The sequence below is a fragment of the Coregonus clupeaformis genome, unplaced genomic scaffold (assembly GCF_020615455.1).
Source record: "Coregonus clupeaformis isolate EN_2021a unplaced genomic scaffold, ASM2061545v1 scaf0360, whole genome shotgun sequence".
Classification (NCBI taxonomy): Eukaryota; Metazoa; Chordata; class Actinopteri; order Salmoniformes; family Salmonidae; genus Coregonus; species Coregonus clupeaformis.
The window spans coordinates 192730-214909 of NW_025533815.1; the positions used below are offsets into that span (position 1 = coordinate 192730).

Sequence of the window (22180 nt, forward strand, 5' to 3'; positions counted from 1 at the left end):
TTATCAATTACGCTTTGGATGGTGTATCAATACACTCAATCACTACAAAGATGCAGGCATCCTTCCTAACTCGGTTGCCGGAGAGGAAGGAAACCGCTCAGGGATTTTACCATGCGGCCAATGGTGATTTTAAAACAGTTAGAGTTTAATGGCTGTGATAGGAGAACTGAGGATGGATCAACATCATTGTAGTTACTCCACAATACTAACCTAAATGACAGACTGAAAAGAAGGAAGCCTGTACAGAATACAAATATTCCAAAACATGCAACCTGTTTTCAATAAGGCTCTAAAGTATACTGGCAAATAATGTGGCAAAGAAATTCACTTTTTGTCCCGAATACAAAGCGTTATGTTTGGGGAAAATCTAACACAACACATCACTGAGAACCACTCTCCATATTTTCAAGCATGGTGGTTGCTGCATCATGTTATGAGTATGCACAGGCAAAATCCTAGAGGATAAACTGGTTCAGTCTGCCTTCAAACAGACGCTGGGAGACAAATTCAACTTTCAGCAGAAAAATAACCTAAAACACAAGGCCAAATATACACTGGTGTTGCTTACCAACACAACATTGAATGTTCCTGAGTGGCGAGTTACAGTTTTGACTTAAAGTGGCTTGAAGATCTATGGCAAGACTTGTAAAAATCTGTCTAGCAAGCTCTTGAAGAATATTGTACAATCCAGGTATGCCAAGCTCTAGAGACTTACCCAAAAACACAGCTGTAATCGCGGCAAAAGATGATTCTAGCATGTATTGACTCAGGGGTTGAATTCTTATCTAATCAAGATATATTGGTGTTTTATTTTTCATTAATTAAAAGAAAATCATAATTTTTCTTTATTGTGTTTTGTGTTTGTGGATCATTGACAAAAAAATTACAATTTTAATCCCACAACAAAATGTGTAAAAAGTAAAGGGGGTGTGAATACTTTCTGGAGGCACTGTATATGTGTGTGTGTGTGTGTGTGTGTGTGTGTGTGTATGTATGATATATATATATATATATATATATATATATATATATATATACTGCTCAAAAAAATAAAGGGAACACTAATATAACACATCCTAGATCTGAATGAATGAAATAATCTTATTAAATACTTTTTTCTTTACATAGTTGAATGTGCTGACAACAAAATCACACAAAAATTATCAATGGAAATCAAATGTATCAACCCATGGAGGTCTGGATTTGGAGTCACCCTCAAAATTAAAGGGGAAAACCACACTACAGGCTGATCCAACTTTGATGTAATGTCCTTAAAACAAGTAAAAATGAGGCTCAGTATTTGTGTGTGGCCTCCACGTGCCTGTATGAGCTCCCTACAACGCCTGGGCATGCTCCTGATGAGGTGGCGGATGGTCTCCTGAGGAATCTCCTCCCAGACCTGGACTAAAGCATCCGCCAACTCCTGGACAGTCTGTGGTGCAACGTGGCGTTGGTGGATGGAGCGAGACATGATGTCCCAGATGTGCTCAATTGGATTCAGGTCTGGGGAACGAGGGCGGGCCAGTCCATAGCATCAATGCCTCCCTCTTGCAGGAACTGCTGACTCACTCCAGCCACATGAGGTCTAGCATTGTCTTGCATTAGGAGGAACCCAGGGCCAACCGCACCAGCATATGGTCTCACAAGGGGTCTGAGGATCTCATCTCGGTACCTAATTGCAGTCAGGCTACCTCTGGCGGTGCGGCCCCCCCAAAGAAATGCCACCCCACACCATGACTGACCCACCGCCAAACCAGTCATGCTGGAGGATATTGCAGGCAGCAGAACGTTCTCCACGGCGTCTCCAGACTCTGTCACGTCTGTCACTTGCTCAGTGTGAACCTGCTTTCATCTGTGAAGAGCACAGGGCGCCAGTGGCGAATTTGCCAATCTTGGTGTTCTCTGGCAAATGCCAAAGCGTCCTGCACGGTGTTGGGCTGTAAGCACAACCCCCCCACCTGTGGACGTCGGGCCCTCATACCACCCTCATGGAGTCTGTTTCTGACCGTTTGAACAGACACATGCACTTTTGTGGCCTGCTGGAGGTCATTTTGCAGGGCTCTGGCAGTGCTCCTCCTGCTCCTCCTTGCACAAAGGCGGAGGTAGCAGTCCTGCTTCTGGGTTGTTGCCCTCCTACGGCCTCCTCCACGTCTCCTGATGTACTGGCCTGTCTCCTGGTAGCGCCTCCATGCTCTGGACACTACGCTGACAGACACAGCAAACCTACTTGCCACAGCTCGCATTGATGTGCCATCCTGGATGAGCTGCACTACCTGAGCCACTTGTGTGGGTTGTAGACTCCGTCTCATGCTACCACTAGAGTGAAAGCACCGCCAGCATTCAAAAGTGACCAAAACATCAGCCAGGAAGCATTGGAACTGAGAAGTGGTCTGTGGTCACCACCTGCAAAACCAGTCCTTTATTTGGGGTGTCTTGCTAATTGCCTATAATTTCCACCTGTTGTCTATTCCATTTGCACAACAGCATGTGAAATGTATTGTCAATCAGTGTTGCTTCCTAAGTGGACAGTTTGATTTCACAGAAGTGTGATTGACTTGGAGTTACATTGTGTTGTTTAAGTGTTCCCTTAATTTTTTTGAGCAGTGTATATTCTCTCTCTCGCAGTCAAAAGTTTTAGAACACCTACTCATTCAAGGGTTTTTCTTTACTTTTACTATTTTCTACATTGTAGAATAATAGTGAAGACCTCAAAACTATGAAATAACACATGGAATCATGTAATAACCAAAAAAGTATTAAACAAATCTAAATATATTTTATATTTGAGATTCTTCAAATAGCCACCCTTTTGCCTTGATGATAGCTTTGCACACTCTTTGATAAAATACCAAGTCCATATTATGGCAAGAAAATCTAAAATAAGCAAAGAGAAACGACAGTCCATCATTACTTTAAGACATGAAGGTCAGTCAATCTGGAACATTTCAATAACTTTTTTAAGTTTCTTCAAGTGCATTCGCAAAAACCATCAAGCGCTATGATGAAACTGGCTCTCATGAGGACCGCCACAGGAATGGAAGACCCAGAGTTACCTCTGCTGCAAAGGATAAGTTTAGAGTTACCAGCCTCAGAAATTGCAGCCCAAATAATTGCTTCACAGAGTTCAAGTAACAGACACATCTCAACATAAACTGTTCAGAGGAGAGTGTGTGAATCAGGCCTTCATGGTCGAATTTCTGCAAAGAAGCCACTACTAAAGAACACCAATAATAAGAAGAGACTTACTTGGGCCAAGAAACACGAGCAATGAACATTAGACCGGTGGAAGTTTGTCCTTTGGTCTGGAGTCCAAATTGAGATTTTTGGTTCCAACCGCCGTGTCTTTGTGAGACGCGGTGTGGGTGAACGGATGATCTCTGCATGTGTATTTTACGTAAACATGGAGAAGGAGGTGTTATCATGTGGGGGTGCTTTGCTGGTGACACTGTCTGTGATTTATTTAATATTCAAGGCACTCTTTAGCAGCATGGCTACCACAGCATTCTGCAGTGATACGCCATCCAATCTTGTTTGGGCTTAGTGAGACTATCATTTGTTATTCAACAGGATAATGACCCAACACACCTCCAGGCTGTGTAAGGTCTATTTTACCAAGAAGGAGAGTGATGGAGTGCTGCATCAGATGACCTGGCCTCAATAATCCCCCGACCTCAACCAAATTGAGATGGTTTGGGATGAGTTGGACCGCAGAGTAAGGGAAAAGCAGCCAACAAGTGCTCAGCATATGTGGGAACTCCTTCAAGACTGTTGGAAATGCATTCCAGGTGAAGCTGGTTGAGAAAATGCCTCATGAAGCTGGTTGAGATAATGCCAAGAGTGTGCAAAGCTGTCATCAAGGCAAAGGGTGGCTATTTGAAGAATCTCAAATCTAAAATATATTTTGATTTGTTTAACACTTTTTGGTTACTACATGATTCCATATGTGTTATTTCATAGTTTTGATGTCTTCACTATTATTCTACAATGTAGAAAATAGTAAAAAATAAAGAAATACCCTGGAATGAGTAGGTGTTCTAAAACTTTTGACCGGTAGTGTATATATATCTCTTTTTAAATACATTGTTGATGTCATCTGGTTGTTTTTTTTCAAATGGCTAGAATAAAATGTGCGATAACTCCCAGTGTCAATCATTGCTAATGTCTTCCCTTCACATTGTCATGCACATGCAGTTGTCATTGTATCATATTTTAAATATGCATATTGAAAAAATAGTGAGGAATCGAATTGTTACAAGCCTGAAAGGCGTCAGAAGTAGCAATGCCTCAAATGTCTGATATTTCTGTACCCCATTCACTCATAACTTTAAAGGGGCAATCAGCAGTTGCTACATCCATTTTAGGACTTAAACATTAATAATAACCTTTTTTTTATAAATGCTTCTTGAGCTTAGTTTAACTGTCGTACCCCACCAGATCCAGAAATATAAGCTTGTTTTACTCCAATGATTTTTAAACAAATGATATCTACAGAAACACTGTATTGCCTCAACATAGTTACAACTAAAATGTTTATATCATATATAGATTGTCAGTCCTTGTATCCAAAGCTCTGTCTGAATTTGAGAGTGATTATATTTCTCCAGCCCCATCTGTCAGCTTTTTACCGAAATAGTGGCATGGAGAACGCTTTGTTATTGTTTCAAATGCTGATTGGTCCTTTAAAGGAGAGGTGATTCCTGTGAAGAAAGACAGACAGACAGACAGACAGACAGACACTCCTACTCAGTTATTTACTTGTGGCCAATTCAAGTTATTGCATGCATTTTTTTTCTGAATTGTCTGTTATTTTATTTTGAAGGGTAGTCCCTGAGATACTGTATGTGAAAAACCTCTAAAGCTGCCCTGATTTTATATAAGCACTTCCAGACAGCGCTACACAGTAGTGGAAAGACTATAGTGTGACCGCTTAGTCATAAAGCAGGGAATAATCATTGAAAACCTGCCCCAATACTATGGCAATAATGCTATCACAACAGCCGTCCAGCCATAAATATGAAGTTAATGGCTGATTTTGATATTTTAATGGTGGTTAAAACATAACTGGTACGGGAGGAAAATGTGTGCTTTGCCAGAATAGTTTGCATGTTAAGTTATCTATTGAGCCAAAGGGTTGATGTTGGTTGAGTCAAGGTCACCGTTGGTCCTTTTGATCCCTCACTTCGCATTCCTTTGAAACTCTTTCGTAATGGATGTTTAGCTTGTTACGGGAGTCAACACCACACACTCTTGAAGCTTCATGGCCACATGATAAGCTGAATGTGTTTGTGAAAAGAACCCATGAAACCCAGAGATAGTTGTGCCGCTTGGACACCAATGAACAGAAAGAAACATGGCCCGTGTCCCAGAACAGCGATTAAGCCTTTTAAGCCGGTCGTAATTGTCAATGGAGAAATTCATATTTTAGTCCTGGGCTAGGCTTAATCTGGGTCCAGGAAACATCCCCCACAATGTCTGTGGCTCTACTGTCATCTTGAAAATAAATTAGTTGGACATCAACTCTTCAGATGTGTGCCTTGCTAGCAGGTGTATTCAACAAATTCATTTTGCATGATGACTGTAGAAGTGAACAGCCTAGAGCAGTTACTACAACAGTCCAGTGGCAGTCCTTTGAATGAAACTGCCTCACAGTCCAAACACGTTTGGCAGTCTACCAGCTAGATATTAAGTGTTGACGTTCTTTGTCATAACCATCAAAGTTTAATATTCAGTGTAAAAACTGTAGACAATAGAATATAATAGAAATCTTATGAAACAACCAATGATATAATAACTGTGAGGTTCTTATATGGGTTCAGCTTTATCAAACAGAACTAATTTGTCTTGTTACCTATTGGTCAGATTAGATTTGGCCCAGTGCCAGCATGTTTGCGATTGGACTGAAATCCAAGCCTGCTGAATAATAATGACCATCAGAGAGTCTCGGTCAATAGCTTATTCTTGAGTTGAGCAGCATCTTTCAGCCACACTGTGTGCTGCTCTCGCATATAGAAACAAAGGCTGATCAAGGACATAAAAAATGCTGGCTTTGTAAGCTGTGCAATATGTATCTATAACTTCATGCATGTAATAATCTTTATTTTACTCTGCGCTCTTGTCGATCTTGCTCAGTCATTCCTGATGGTATTTGGTGGTTTAGCTAGATGCTGGTTTTGGAGGTTGTACATGTGGGTGTGGAGCCATCCTGCTTTAAGAAAGAGGAAAACAGCATTGTATTATTCATACATCCTCCTCACACGTCTCATCTGATTGAGTTGTGTTATGGCTGAAGGTGGGGGGTAAGGGACAGCTGTCCACAGGGAGGGGAACGAGATACAATACGTGGCACAGAGAAGCTTTTTGGGTATTGTCGACACACCCTTTTTGTTCCCACTCTTGTCTGCCTTTTGTTTGTTCGTGATGGTTGAGGATACAGAATCAATCTTATACTAACACTTTGTCAAATACTTCAGGATCCCTACAGTAAAAGTGGTTATTTAAAGAACCCTGCTATCCTCCTTATCTCACTATGGTCGTTGTTCTCCTGCCAGGATATGGACTTGATTGACATCCTGTGGAGGCAGGACATTGACCTGGGTGCCGGGAGGAGGTGTTTGACCTGAGCCTGCGGCAGAAGGGAGAAATGAGCTGCGCAGGCAGAAGGAGTTGGAGGAGGAAAAGAGGCTGCAGGAGGGAGCAGGAGGGAGGGAGCAGGATAAGGCCTTGCTGGAACAGCTGGAGCTGGATGAGGAGACTGGAGAGTTCATGCCCCGCCTGCTACCCAGTGAAACAGAGCTGCCCGACACAGATACCACACCAGAGGGAAACCAGGTATGTGTCTGTCTGTCAGTCACATTTTTACATTTACATTTTAGTCATTTAGCAGACGCTCTTATCCAGAGCGACTTACAGTTAGTGAGTGCATACATTTTTCATACTTTTGAAAAAGTCACACCAGTGAGTGGCCCCCCTCTGGAATAGAAAAGAGTAACGAGATTAGCATTTATGCTAGGGAAATGCATGTATACAGTACCAGTCAAAAGTTTTGATACACCTACTCATTCCAATTATTATTATTTCTTTACTATTTTCTACATTGTAGAATAATAATGAAGACATCGAAACTATGAAATAACACATATGGAATCATGTAGTAACCAAAAAAGTGTTAAACAAATGAAAATATATTTTATATTTGAGATTCTTCAAATAGCCACCCTTTGCCTTGATGACAGCTTTGCACACTCTTGGCACTCTCAACCAGCTTCATGAGGTAGTCACCTGGAATGGATTCCAATTAACAGGTGTGCCTTCTTAAAAGTTAATTTGTGGAATTTCTTTCCTTCTTAATGCGTTTGAGAGAATCAGTTGTGCTGTGACAAGGTAGGTGTGGTATACAGAAGATAGCCCTATTTGGTAAAAGACCATGTCCATATTATGGCAAGAACAGCTCAAATAAGCAAAGAGCAATGACAGTCCATTACTTTTAAGACATGAAAGTCAGTAAATCCGGAAATGTCAAGAACTTTAAAGGTTTCTTCAAGTGCGGTCGCAAAAACCAAGTGCTATGATGAAACTGGCTCTCATGAGGACCGCCACAGGAAAGGAAGACCCGGAGTTACCTCTGCTGCAGAGGATAAATTCAGAGTTAACTGCACCTCAGATTGCAGCCCAAATAAATGCTTCACAGAGTTCAAGTAAGACACATCTCAACATCAGCTGTTCAGAGGAGACTGCGTGAATCAGGCCTTCATGGTCGAATTGCTGCAAAGAAACCACTACTAAAGGACACCAATAAGAAGAAAATACTTGATTGGGCCAAGAAACCACGAGCAATGGACATTAGACCGGTGGAAATCTGTCCTTTTGGTCTGATGAGTCCAAATTTGTGTCTTTGTGAGACAGAGTAGGTGAACGGATGATCTCTGCATGTGTGGTTCCCACCGTAAAGCATGGAGGAGGAGGTGTGATGGTGTGGGGTTGCTTTGCTGTTGACACTGTCAGTGATTTATTTAGAATTCAAGGCACACTTAACCAGCATGGCTACCACAGCATTCTGCAGCGATGCGCCATCCCATCTGGTTTGAGCTTAGTGGGACTATCATTTGTTTTTCAACAGGACAATGACCCAATACCTCCAGGCTGTGTAAGGCTATTTTACCCAGAAGGAGAGTGATGGAGTGCTGCATCAGATGACCTGGCCTCCACAATCACCCGACCTCTAACCAATTGAGATGATTTGGGATGAGTCGGACGTCAGAGTGAAGGAAAAGCAGCCAACAAGTGCTCACATATGTGGGAACTCCTTCAAGACTGTTGGAAAAGTATTCTAAATGAAGCTGGTTGAGAGAATATTTTGATTTCTTTAACACTTTTTGGTTACTACATAATTCCATATGTTATTTACGTAGTTTGGATGTCTTCACTATTATTCTACAATGTAGAAAAAAGTACAAATAAAGAAAAACCCTTGAATGAGTAGGTGTGTCCAAACTTTTGACTGGTACTGTATGTGCAGATGTTTTGTGTCTTGTTTTTTTAAAGATTCATTTTGAGGGTGGTGTAGTAAAGTGCATAAAAATAAGTCCTCTCACAGTCAACTGCGTTTATTTTCAGCAAACTTAACGTGTAAATATTTGTATGAGCGTAACAAGATTCAACAACTGAGACATAAACTGAACAAGTTCCACAGACATGTGACTAACAGAAAAGTAACAGTCAGTATCTGGTGTGGCCACCAGCTGCATTAAGTACTGCAGTGCATCTCCTCCTCATGGACTGCAACAGATTTGCCAGTTCTTGCTGTGAGATGTTACCCCACTCTTCCACCAAGGCTCCTGCAAGTTCCCAGACATTTCTGGGGGGAATGGCCCTAGCCCTCACCCTCCGATCCAACAGGTCCCAGACGTGCTCAATGGGATTGATATCCGGGCTCTTCGCTGGCCATGGCAGAACTCTGACATTCCTGTCTTGCAGGAAATCACGCACAGAACGAGCAGTATGGCTGGTGGCATTGTCATGCGGTACCACATGAGGGAGGAGGATGTCTTCCTGTACGCACACGTTGAGATTGCCTGCAATGACAACAAGCTCAGTCCGATGATGCTGTGAACACGCCCCAGACCATGACGGCCCTCCACCTCCAAATCGATCCCACTCCAGAGTACAGGCCTCGGTGTAGCGCTCATTCCTTGACGATAAACGCGACTCCGATCCTTCACCCCTGGTGAGAAAAAAACGCGACTTCGTCAGTGAAGAGCACTTTTTGCCAGTCCTGTCTGGTCCAGCGGCGGTGGGTTTGTGCCCATGGTGACGTTGTTGCCGGTGATGTCTGGTGTGTACAGGCCTACAAGCCCTCAGTTCAGCCTATTGCGGACAGTCTGAGCACTGATGGAGGGATTGTGCGTTCCTGGTGTAACTCGGGCAGGTGTTGTTGCCATCCTGTACCTGTCCCGCAGGTGTGATGTTCGGATGTACCCGATCCTGTGCAGGTGTTGTTACATGTGGTCTGCCACTGCGAGGATGATCAGCTGTCCGTCCTGTCTCCCTGTAGCGCTGTCTTAGGTGTCTCACAGTACGGAAATTGCAATTTATTGCCCTGGCCACATCTGTAGTCCTCATGCCTCCTTGCAGCATGCCTAAGGCACGTTCACGCAGATGAGCAGGGACCCTGGGCATCTTTCTTTTGGTGTTTTTCAGAGTCAGTAAGTTTTCATAACTGCGACTGCCTACGTCTGTAAGCTGTCTTATCGGCCGTTCCACAGGTGTATGTTCATTAATTGTTTATGGTTCATTGAACAAGCATGGGAAACCGTGTTTAAACCCTTTACAATTAAGATCTGTGAAGTTATTTGGATTTTTTACGAATTATCTTTGAAAGACAGGGTCCTGAAAAATGGATGTTTCTTTTTTTTGCTGAGTTAACCTTATGTTTAGTACTGTATCAAAGAAAGTAGCTTTTTTTTTAACCAGCTTTATCGCTCAAACAGCCAGTAATTTATATCTGTGTGTGTTTTTGTAGAACACCATATTTTCCAGAGTGGATGGGAATGCACTTTCATTTGATGAGTGCATACAGCTTCTCGCAGAGACATTCCCTTTAGTAGAAGCCATCGAGGTAAGAGAATACACTACCAATACCTACAAAGCAGTAACATAATTATAATCTGTCTCTCCTCTTATGAATGCATCCCCTCTAATCTCCAGTATTTTTCTGTGTTTTCTAGCCCCCATCCTCCTCCTGGTTATATCATGCCCTCCCCTTCCATTGGCAACAGTAGGCCAGATATGCTGACCTCCCAGCAGTCACCTGTGGCCCAGAATCCCATGCTCTCTGCTCTGCTGGCCCCCCACAAGGCTCCCACTGCTGTGCCTGCATCTCTGGCTCCAGCCCCTGTGGACGTGGAGCAGGCCTGGATGGAGCTGCTCTGCCTGCCTGAGCTCCAGGTACAGTTGAAGACGGAAGTTTACATACACTTTAGCCAAATACATTTAAACTCAGTTTTTCACAATTCCTGACATTTAATCCTAGTAAAAATTCCCTGTTTTAGGTCAGTTAGGATCACCACTTTATTTTAAGAATGTGAAATGTCAGAATAATAGAGAGAATGATTTATTTAAGCTTTTTATTTCTTTCATCACATTCCCAGTGGGTCAGAAGTTTACATACACTCAATTAGTATTTGGTAGCATTGCCTTTAAATTGTTTAACTTGGGTCAAACGTTTTGGGTAGTCTACCACAAGCATTCCCACAATGAATGTTGGCCCATTCCTCCTGACAGAGCTGGTGTAACTGAGTCAAGTTTGTAGGCCTCCTTGCTCGCCACGCTTTTCAGTTCTGCCCACAAATCTTCTATAGGATTGAGGTCAGGGCTTTGTGATGGCCACTCCAATACCTTAACTTTGTTGTCCTTAAGCCATTTTACCACAACTTTGGAAGTATGCCTGGGGTCATTGTCCATTTGGAAGACCCATTTGCGACCAAGCTTTAACTTCCTGATTGATGTCTTAAGATGTTGCTTCAATATATCCACATCATTTTCCTTCCTCATAATGCCATCTATTTTGTGAAGTGCACCAGTCCCTCCTGTAGCAAAGCACCCATACAGCATGATGCTACCACCCCTGTGCTTCACAGTTGGGATGGTGTTCTTCGGCTTGCAAGCGTACCCCTTTTTCCTCCAAACATAACGTGGTCATTATGGTCAAACAGTTCTATTTTTGTTTCATCAGACCAGACGACATTTCTCCAAAAAATACGATCTTTGTCCCCATGTGCAGTTGCAAACTGTAGTCTGGCTTTTTTATGGCGGTTTTGGAGCAGTGGCTTCTTCCTTGCTGAGCGGCCTTTCAGGTTATGTTGATACAGTGAGGGAAAAAAGTATTTGATCCCTTGCTGATTTTGTACGTTTGCCCACTGACAAAAACATGATCAGTCAAAAATTTTAATGCTAGGTTTATTTGAACAGTGAGAGACAGAATAACAACAACAAAAAATCCAGAAAAACGCATGTCAAAAATGTTATAAATTGATTTGCATTTTAATGAGGGAAATAAGTATTTGACCCCCTCTCAATCAGAAAGATTTCTGGCTCCCCAGGTGTCTTTTATACAGGTAACGAGCTGAGATTAGGAGCACACTCTTAAAGGGAGTGCTCCTAATCTCAGTTTGTTACCTGTATAAGACACCTGTCCACAGAAGCAATCAATCAGATTCCAAACTCTCCACCATGGCCAAGACCAAAGAGCGCTCCAAGAATGTCAGGGACAAGATTTTAGACCTACACAAGGCTGGAATGGGCTACAAGACCATCGGCAAGCAGCTTGGTGAGAAGGTGACAACAGTTGGTGCGATTATTCGCAAATGGAAGAAACACAAAATAACTGTCAATCTCCCTCGGCCTGGGGCTCCATGCAAGATCTCACCTCGTGGAGTTGCAATGATCATGAGAGCGGTGAGGAATCAGCCCAGAACTACACGGGAGGATCTTGTCAATGATCTCAAGGCAGCTGGGACCATAGTCACCAAGAAAACAATTGGTAACACACTACGCCGTGAAGGACTGAAATCCTGCAGCGCCCGCAAGGTCCCCCTGCTCAAGAAAGCACATATACAGGCCAGTCTGAAGTTTGCCAATGAACATCTGAATGATTCAGAGGAGAACTGGGTGAAAGTGTTGTGGTCAGATGAGACCAAAATCAAGTTTTTGGCATCAACTCAACTCGCCGTGTTTGGAGGAGGAGGAATGCTGCCTATGACCCCAAGAACACCATCCCCACCGTCAAACATGGAGGTGGAAACATTATGCTTTGGGGGTGTTTTTCTGCTAAGGGGACATGACAACTTCACCGCATCAAAGGGACGATGGACGGGGCCATGTACCATCAAATCTTGGGTGAGAACCTCCTTCCCTCAGCCAGGGCATTGAAAATGGGTCGTGGATGGGTATTCCTGCATGACAATGACCCAAAACTCATAGCCAAGGCAACAAAGGAGTGGCTCAAGAAGAAGCACATTAAGGTCCTGGAGTGGCCTAGCCAGTCTCCAGACCTTAATCCCATAGAAAATCTGTGGAGGGAGCTGAAGGTTCGAGTTGCCAAATGTCAGGCTCAAAACCTTAATGACTTGGAGAAGATCTGCAAAGAGGAGTGGGACAAAATCCCTCCTGAGATGTGTGCAAACCTGGTGGCCCTCAGGCTCAAAACCTTAATGACTTGGAGAAGATCTGCAAAGAGGAGTGGGACAAAATCCCTCCTGAGATGTGTGCAAACCTGGTGGCCAACTACAAGAAATGTCTGACCTCTGTGATTGTCAACAAGGGTTTTGCCACCAAGTACTAAGTCATGTTTTGCAGAGGGTCAAATACTGATTTCCCTCATTAAAATGCAAATCAATTCATAACATTTTTGACATGTGTTTTTCTGGATTTTTTGTTGTTATTCTGTCTCACTGTTTAAATAAACCTACCATGAAAATTATAGACTGATCATGTCTTTGTCAGTGGGCAAACGTACAAAATAAGCAGGGGATCAAATACTTTTTTCCCTCACTGTATAGGACTTGTTTTACTGTGGCTATACATTTGGGGGGAGTATTTATTCAGCCACCAATTGTGCAAGTTCTCCCACTTAAAAAGATGGAGAGGCCTGTAATTTTCATCATAGGTACACGTCAACTATGACAGACAAAATGAGAAAAGAAAATCCAGAAAATCACATTGTAGGATTTTTTATGAATTTATTTCCAAATAATGGTGGAAAATAAGTATTTGGTCACCTACAAACAAGCAAGATTTCTGGCTCTCACAGACCTGTAACTTCTTCTTTAAGAGGCTCCTCTGTCCTCCACTCGTTACCTGTATTAATGGCACCTGTTTGAACTTGTTATCAGTATAAAAGACACCTGTCCACAACCTCAAACAGTCACACTCCAAACTCCACTATGGCCAAGACCAAAGAGCTGTCAAAGGACACCAGAAACAAAATTGTAGACCTGCACCAGGCTGGGAAGACTGAATCTGCAATAGGTAAGCAGCATGGTTTGAAGAAATCAACTGTGGGAGCAATTATTAGGAAATGGAAGACATACAAGACCACTGATAATCTCCCTCGATCTGGGGCTCCACGCAAGATCTCACCCCGTGGGGTCAAAATGATCACAAGAGCGGTGAGCAAAAATCCCAGAACCACACGGGTGGACCTAGTGAATGACCTGCAGAGAGCTGGGACCAAAGTAACAAAGCCTACCATCAATAACACACTACGCCGCCAGGGACTCAAATCCTGCAGTGCAAGACGTGTCCCCCTGCTTAAGCCAGTACATGTCCAGGCCCGTCTGAAGTTTGCTAGAGTGCATTTGGATTATCCAGAAGAGGATTGGGAGAATGTCATATGGTCAGATGAAACCAAAATAGAACTTTTTGGTAAAAACTCAACTCGTCGTGTTTGGAGGACAAAGAATGCTGAGTTGCATCCAAAGAACACCATACCTACTGTGAAGCATGGGGGTGGAAACATCCTGCTTTGGGGCTGTTTTTCTGCAAAGGGACCAGGACGACTGATCCGTGTAAAGGCAAGAATGAATGGGGCCATGTATCGTGAGATTTTGAGTGAAAACCTCCTTCCATCAGCAAGGGCATTGAAGATGAAACGTGGCTGGGTCTTTCAGCATGACAATGATCCCAAACACACCGCCCGGGCAACGAAGGAGTGGCTTCGTAAGAAGCATTTCAAGGTCCTGGAGTGGCCTAGCCAGTCTCCAGATCTCAACCCCCATAGACAATCTTTGGAGGGGAGTTGAAAGTCTGTCTTGCCCAGCGGACAGCCCCAAAACATCACTGCTCTAGAGGAGATCTGCATGGAGGAATGGGCCAAAATACCAGCAACAGTGTGTTGAAAACCTTGTGAAGACTTACAGGAAACGTTTGACCTGTGTCATTGCCAACAAAGGGTATATAACAAAGTATTGAGAAACTTTAGTTATTGACCAAATACTTATTTTCCACCATAATTTGCAAATAAATTCATTAAAAATCAGGCCTCATCTTTTTAAGTGGGAGAACATGCACAATTGGTGGCTGACTAAATACTTTTTTCCCCCCACTGTAGATACGTTTGTACCTGTTTCCTCCAGCATCTTCACAAGGTCCTTGTTCTGGGATTGATTTGCAATTTTCACTCCAAAGTACGTTCATTTCTAGGAGAAAGAACGCGTCTCCTTCCTGAGCGGTATGATGGCTGCGTGGTCCCATCGTGTTTATACTTGCGTACTATTGTTTGTATAGATGAAGGTGGTACATTCAGGCGTTTGGAAATTGCTCTCAAGGATGATCCAGACTTGTGGAGGTCTACAATATTTTTTTCTGAGGTTTTGCCTTATTTCTTTTGATTTTCCAATGATGTCAAGCAAAGAGGCACTGACTTTGAAGGTAGGCCTTGAAATACATCCACAGGTACACCTCCAACTGACTCAAATGATGTCAATTAGCCTATCAGAAGCTTCTAAAGCCATAACATCATTTTCTGGAATTTTCCAACAGTCAACTTAGTGTATGTAAACTTCTGACCCACTGGAATTGTGATACAGTGAATTATAAGTTAAATAATCTGTCTGTAAACAATTGTTGGAAACATTACTTGTGTCATGCACAAAGTAGATGTCCTAAGCGACTTGCCAAAACTATAGTATGTTAACAAGACATTTGTGGAGTGGTTGAAAAACGAGTTTTAATGACTCCAACCTAAGTGTATGTAAACTTCCGACTTCAACTGTAGGTACTACACAATGGACGAATTCATAAGGCCACAACAAGCCCTGTTCAGCCAGGTAATGGACACCTAAAAAATGTTTGAGCGGCTGCTGCAGCAGGGCGGGCGAGGACACACCACAAGCACGCCTTTGTTTGAACAAATTTGAAGAGGAAGAGTTTGGCAGCAGCCAGGTGTTTTTGTCTCCATCCTCTGGTAATTGGAGGAAAAAAGTAGACTTCCTGATAATTATCTTTTATTTATGACCTTAACCTTATTAACTTTCTCAAACAAGTATTATTGTGCATCACACCAAATATACATACCCACATACAAGAAAATACATTTGCCAAATTTTATGTGGTGAAATAGCACGCAGAGCTTTGTTAGAACTCATCTAAACTCTGCAAAGATGTTCGAGACAATGTGATTTAGACGTGTGGTATGAAAAAATGTTGTGATATCATATATTCTGAAATGTGAATAAAGAATACACCCCCAAGTCCAGGAAAGCTTAAATCCCGAACAAGCCTTATTGGAATGATGTGGTAAAGGACCTATGATCTGTATTGCGCAAGGCTGAGCACTTAATTCTACAGTAAAGATAGGAATACAAGATAACATTTTAGAAAGGAATTTAAGAAAAAACATCATGTGTTTGATAAAGACTCTGCCTATTCAAACAGATTATACACCTTTAGGAGATACAGACAAGAAATCCTCAACAGTTCTGGAACCAAATAAGTCAGGACCAAAACAACATAAGAAAATTCCAATGAAAGTCAGAGACGAACACGGGGGCTGAACTCCGATATTACGCAGGTACTGTATGAGTGGGAGAAGGGGTTTGCAAGTTTGTTCTCAGGTAACGAATATGTGGCGTATATTGTTCCCTGTACACTAAACTGGAAAACACAATGTCATACTCAGAACCCTATTATGTATGTAACCCATACCTAAATGAGGAGCTGTCCGTGGCAGAAGTTAAGAAGGCGATTGACGCAGCAATAAATGAGAAAGCATTTGGATTTCATGAAGTTCCTAGTGAAGTCTTAAAATCCCCTAAATTAACTGAAGTTCTACATGGTTTGCTCTTAATTTATTTAGAGTACAGTATACTGCCATCCACTTGGTATAAGGCCATAGTGAATCCCATTACCAAATCTTTAAAAAATTACCCGAGAGTGCACTGAACTGGAGAGGCATACAGTGGTTTGCGAAAGTATTCACCCCACTTGGCATTTTTCCTATTTTGTAGCCTTACAACCTGGAATTAAAAATGTTTTTTTGGGGGGAGTTTGTATCATTTGATATACACAACATGCCTACCACTTTGAAGATGCAAAATAATTTTTGGGGTGAAACAAACAAGAAATAAGACAAAAAAACAGAACTTGAGCGTTCATAACTATTCACCCCCCCAAAGTCAATACTTTGTTGAGCTACCTTTTGCAGCAATTACAGCTGCAAGTCTCTCTTGGGGTATGTCTCTATAAGCTTGGCACATCTGGCCACTGGGATTTTTGCCCATTCTTCAAGGCAAAACTGCTCTAGCTCCTTCAAGTTGGATGGGTTCCACTGGTGTACAGCAATCCTTCAGTCATACCACATATTCTCAATTGGATACATATGTACGCACCACTTTTCCGTTATTTATTTTTTTGAATTATGTGAAGTAAATTTTTCATTTCACTTCACCAATTTGGACTATTTTGTGTATGTCCATTACATTCAATCCAATTTTTTAAAATTAAATTTCAGGTTGTAATGCAACAAAATAGGAAAAACGGCAAGGGGGATGAATACTTTTGCAAGGCACTGTAAGTTTACTAGGTACGATCTATAAATTATATTCATCCATCCTCAACAGTAGGTTAATTACCTTTTTGGAGGATCAAAACATTCTGGTGGAAGACAATTAATGAACTTGCACCTGTGGAACGGTCGTTAAGACACTAACAGCTTACAGATGGTAGGAAATTAAGGTCACAGTTATGAAAACTTAGGACACTAAAAGAGGCCTTTCTACTGACTCTGAAAAACAAAAAAAGAAAGATGACCAGGGTCCCTGCTCATCTGTGTGAACGTGCCTTAGGCATGCTGCAAGGAGGCATGAGGACTGCTGATGAGGCCAGGGCAATAAATTGCAATGTCCGTACTGTAAGACAGTGCTACAGGGAGACAGGACAGACAGCTAATCGTCCTCACAGTGGCAGACCATGTGTAACAACCCTGCACAGGATTGGTACATCCGAACATCACACACAGGTACAGGATGGCAACAACAACTTCCCGAGTTACACCAGGAACGTACAATCCCTCCATCAGTGCTCAGACTGTCCGCAATAGGCTGAGAAAGGCTGGACTGAGGGCTTGTAGGCCTGTTATAAGGCAGGTCCTCACCAGACATCACCGGCAACAATGTCGCCTATGGGTACAAACCCACCGTCGCTGGACCAGACAGGACTGGCAAAAGTGCTCTTCACTGACGAGTCGCGGTTTTTGTCTCACAAGGGGTGATGGTCAGAGTCGCATTTACCATCGAGAAATGAGCGTTACACCGAGGCCTGTACTCTGGAGCGGGATCGATTTGGAGGTGGAGGGTCCGTCATTAATTTTTTTAAATTTTAGTCATTTAGCAGACGCTCTTATCCAGAGCGACTTACAGTGAGTGCATACATTTTTTTTTCATGGTCTGGGGTGGTGTGTCACAGCATCATCGGACTGAGCTTGTTGTCATTGCAGGCAATCTCAACGCTGTGCGTTACAAGGAAGACATCCTCCTCCCTCGTGGTATCCTTCCTGCAGGCTCATCCTGACATGACCCTCCATTATGACAATGCCACCAGCCATAATGCTCGTTCTGTGCGTGATTTCCTGTAAGACAGGAATGTCAGTGTTCTGCCATGGCCAGCGAAGAGCCCGGATCTCAATCCCATAGAGTACGTCTGTTGGATCGGAGGGTGAGGGCTAGGGCCATTCCCCCCCAGAAATGTCTGGGAACTTGCAGGTGCCTTGGTGGAAGAGTGGGGTAACATCTCACAGCAAGAACTGGCAAATCTGGTGCAGTCCATGAGTAGGAGATGCACTGCATACCGACTGTTACTTTTTGACCCCCCCCCCCCCTTTGTTCAGGGACACATTATTACATTTCTGTTAGTCACATGTCTGTGGAACTTGTTCAGTTTATGTCTGTTGTTGAATCTTGTTTTGGACTAAAGGAAACAGCAGAGGGTGCACCCCTCTATCCACATCGACGGGACCGCAGTGAAGGTGGAAAGCTTCAAGTTCCTTGGCGTACACATCACTGACTAACTGAAATGGTCCACCCACGCAGACAGTGTGGTGATGAAGGATCAACAGAGCCTCTTCAACCTCAGGAGGCTGAAAAAATGTATTGGCACCTAAAACCCTCACAAACTTTTACAGATGCACAATTGAGAGCATCCTGTTGGGCTGTATCACCGCCTGGTACGGCAACTGCACTGCCCGCAACTGCAGGGCTCTCCAGAGGATGGTGCGGTCTGCCGAACGCATTATCGGGGGCAAACTACCCACCCTCCAAGACACCTACAGCACCCGATGTCACAGGAAGGCCAAAAATATCATCAAGGACATCAACCACCCGAGTGTGCAAAGCTGTCATCAAGGCAATGGGTGGCTATTTGAAGAATCTCAAATATAAAATTATATTTTGATTTGTTTAACACTTTTTGTTTACTACATGATTCCATATGTGTTGTTTCATAGTTTTGATGTCTTCGCTATTATTTTGCAATGTAAAAAATAGGAAAAATAAAGAAGAACCCTTGAATGAGAAGGTGTGTCCAAACTTTTTACTGGTAGTGTATGTAAATGTAATATTTCAGTTTTTTATTTGTTATCTAAAAACCTGTTTTTGCTTTGTCATTATGGGGTATTGTGTTTAGATGTATTGATTTATTTTTCATCTATGTGATGTGCACTGCTCAGAACACCGGAATAATTATCACAGAATTATCACTGTGAATTATTGTAATGTTTGTTTGTGTAAATTAAGGGTTGCCAACTGGTGATTTGACACACATAAAATGTAATTAATTCATCATGATAGTATTGATCCAAATAATGATGAAGATTTTTCAGTAAACTATTGGATAAACAAAGTTAATCACACATGACAAACATGGAATCGGAATTGGGCATGGGTGCTCTCTGTTGCTAGGCAGGAACTTGATTGGTTCCTTTCGCTGGGTTTGTGTGTATTAAGTGGGGATCAGACCTCGGGTCGAATTCCTCGCTCTTACCTAATCCATGGCTGTCCTACCTTATCAGAGACTGAAACCAGACTGTTGCCTTTTGCCTCTCTCCTCAAACAAAGTCCTGAGAGCAGAGTCAGAGTTGAACAGCGTTCAGACTAATCATGAGTAAATACAGCATGACTGGAGGAGAGAGGAGTTGGGTTTGGTTATGTTTGAGAGATTGAGTGTGGACCTGTCATGTCCAACAATCAATCTTCAGGTCAAGCCAGGGTGAGCTGGGGTTGAAGAGAGTTTAAACTGAACATGATTATTTTTGCATGACAAGGGCTTGATTGATTGTACTACTATTGATTCTAAACTGAATAAAAGTCCAATTTAGCCGCTATCATAGACTAAGGATGTGGGCGGAGCGGTAGAGAGGGGGAAACTGAGGATGGTGGTGGGGGAACCCAAGAGGGAGGGGCTTTATGCTAAGATGTATGTGAATATGACGATATAAACGGAGAGCTGAGAGGTAGACGTGAGATGCTTTGCAAATCATCTCGGCTTTTGTCTATTTGTAATAAAGTATCTTAATTCTACAAAAATTCTGAAATACTTTTGATTTTTTGATTAGTATAAGGACTACATTTTCCACATCAATAGAAATCAATTTTCAGCCATGACTGTACATAGTCTTGAACTAGAATGGCAATGCTATCCAATTTTAGATAATTATTTTACCCATTGTTTATAAGGGTTGCCCACTAGAGATACAAGTGTCTTGTTTTTCACTATGATAATGAAAACATGAAATTAACAGTATCACCTTTCAATATACTAAAATATGCTACAATGTACATAGGTCACTGACTGTTTTCTAATTCTTTGATTTCCTCTATTTTCAACAGCAGTGCCTAAATATGCAAGCATCAGAGATCCTGGATCAGAATGGCTATACCAGCACAAGCATGCACCTAGTGGTGCAGGACCCTAACTACAGCTTCTACTTGCCTGAGCTCCCAGGCTTGGTCACAAACGTAGATACTACACCACCTGTCCCACTCATCAACAGCTTCAATGGGATGGTTCCCCCTGACAACCTCAACCAAATGACTCTGAAAGCCCCAGAGCTCAACGCAACCTACACCACAGACAGCCTCTGTGAGCTGTTCTACACTGACCCCTCAAACACAAAACCAAGCTCCCCCATGTTACCCTGTACTTCCAATGAGGCCTACCCACTGGAGGAAGTGAGACACAAACCCCTGGAACCGTCAGAAATACATGTCCCCCAATTTTCCCTGACCGATGGACACAAGACTGCTACAGAGTTCCCTGACTCTGACTCCGGTCTGTCAATGGATACAAGCCCCAATGTCAGCTCGCCTAGGAAATCCCATCAGGACGATGGTGCTATGGCATACAGTGACTCAGACCTGGAGGAGATGGACAGCAACCCAGGCAGCAACCAGTCTGAGTACAGAGAGATGTTCTCACTGTCTCTCCATGGAGAAGAACAACAGTCCTCCACTTACAACGACGATCCATCATCACATCTTCCGGCAAACAGCCTACCCTGCACAAAAAGTGAGCTCGTAGAGGGCAACGGCCACAAACTGCGCCCCTTCACCAAAGATAAGCCGAGGAGGCGCTCTGCAGGCCGCCAGTCCCGTCTGTCCAGAGACGAACACCGGGCCAAGGCCCTGGGGATCCCCCTTTGCTGTGGAGCTCATTATCAACCTGCCCGTGGACGACTTCAATGACCTTATGTCCAAGCACCAGCTTAACGAGGCCCAGCTAGTCCTGGTCCGAGACATCCGCCGACGGGGCAAGAACAAGGTGGCAGCCCAGAACTGCCGCAAGCGCAAGATGGAGAGCATCTCGGGCCTGGAGGGGGAGCTTGACGCCCTGCGCGACAAGAAGGAGCGCTTGCTCAGGGAGAGGGCCCAGATGGACGGCAGTCTGAAGGAGCTAAAGGAGCAGCTGGGGAGTCTGTACCTGGAGGTGTTCAGTCTGCTGAGAGACGAGGAGGGGGAAGCCCTACTGTCCCAGTGACTACTCCCTCCAGCAGACCTCCGATGGCAGGATGTTCCTCGTGCCACGCGTTAAAAAAGACACTTGAGGGTGACGACAAATAGTCTCTTCCAGAACCCATTGCACTGCTTTCATTACTTTGGTTCATACCTACTCTACAAGACTACCATGCTCAAAGTTCTATGCTAGACTATCGATTTTATATATGTTGCTTAAGGAGTAGTGAAACAGTGTTATTTAGCTTAATTACACTTGGTTAATGCAAAAATATTGTCAATGTTGAAATCTCTCCTTATTTTGTACAACAATACTTTTTTTTGTTCCTTTCCTCAAAGCTTTGCAAATAGATTAGTACCCTATTTGCTATTGAGACATGATGACGTATGTATGTATGTATGTATGTATGTAAATACAGTACCAGTCAAAAGTTTGGACACACCTATTCATTAAAGGGTTTTTCTTTATTTTTACTATTTTCTACCTTGTGGAATAATAGTGAAGACATCCAAACTATGAAATAACACATATGGAATCATGTAGTAACCAAAAAAGAATCACAAATATTTTTATATTTGTGATTCTTCAAAGTAGCCACCCTTTGCCTTGATGACAGCTTTGCACGCTTTTGGCATTCTCTCAACCAGCTTCACCTGGAATGCTTTTCCAACAGTCTTGAAGG

The 22180-nt window shown here is 42.9% G+C and overlaps 1 pseudogene; it reads left to right on the forward strand.

Annotated features, from left to right (window-relative positions):
* Nucleotides 1–21953, forward strand: part of LOC123484570 — a 31074-nt pseudogene extending 9121 nt beyond the window's left edge.
* Nucleotides 21954–22180: the final 227 nt, after the last annotated feature.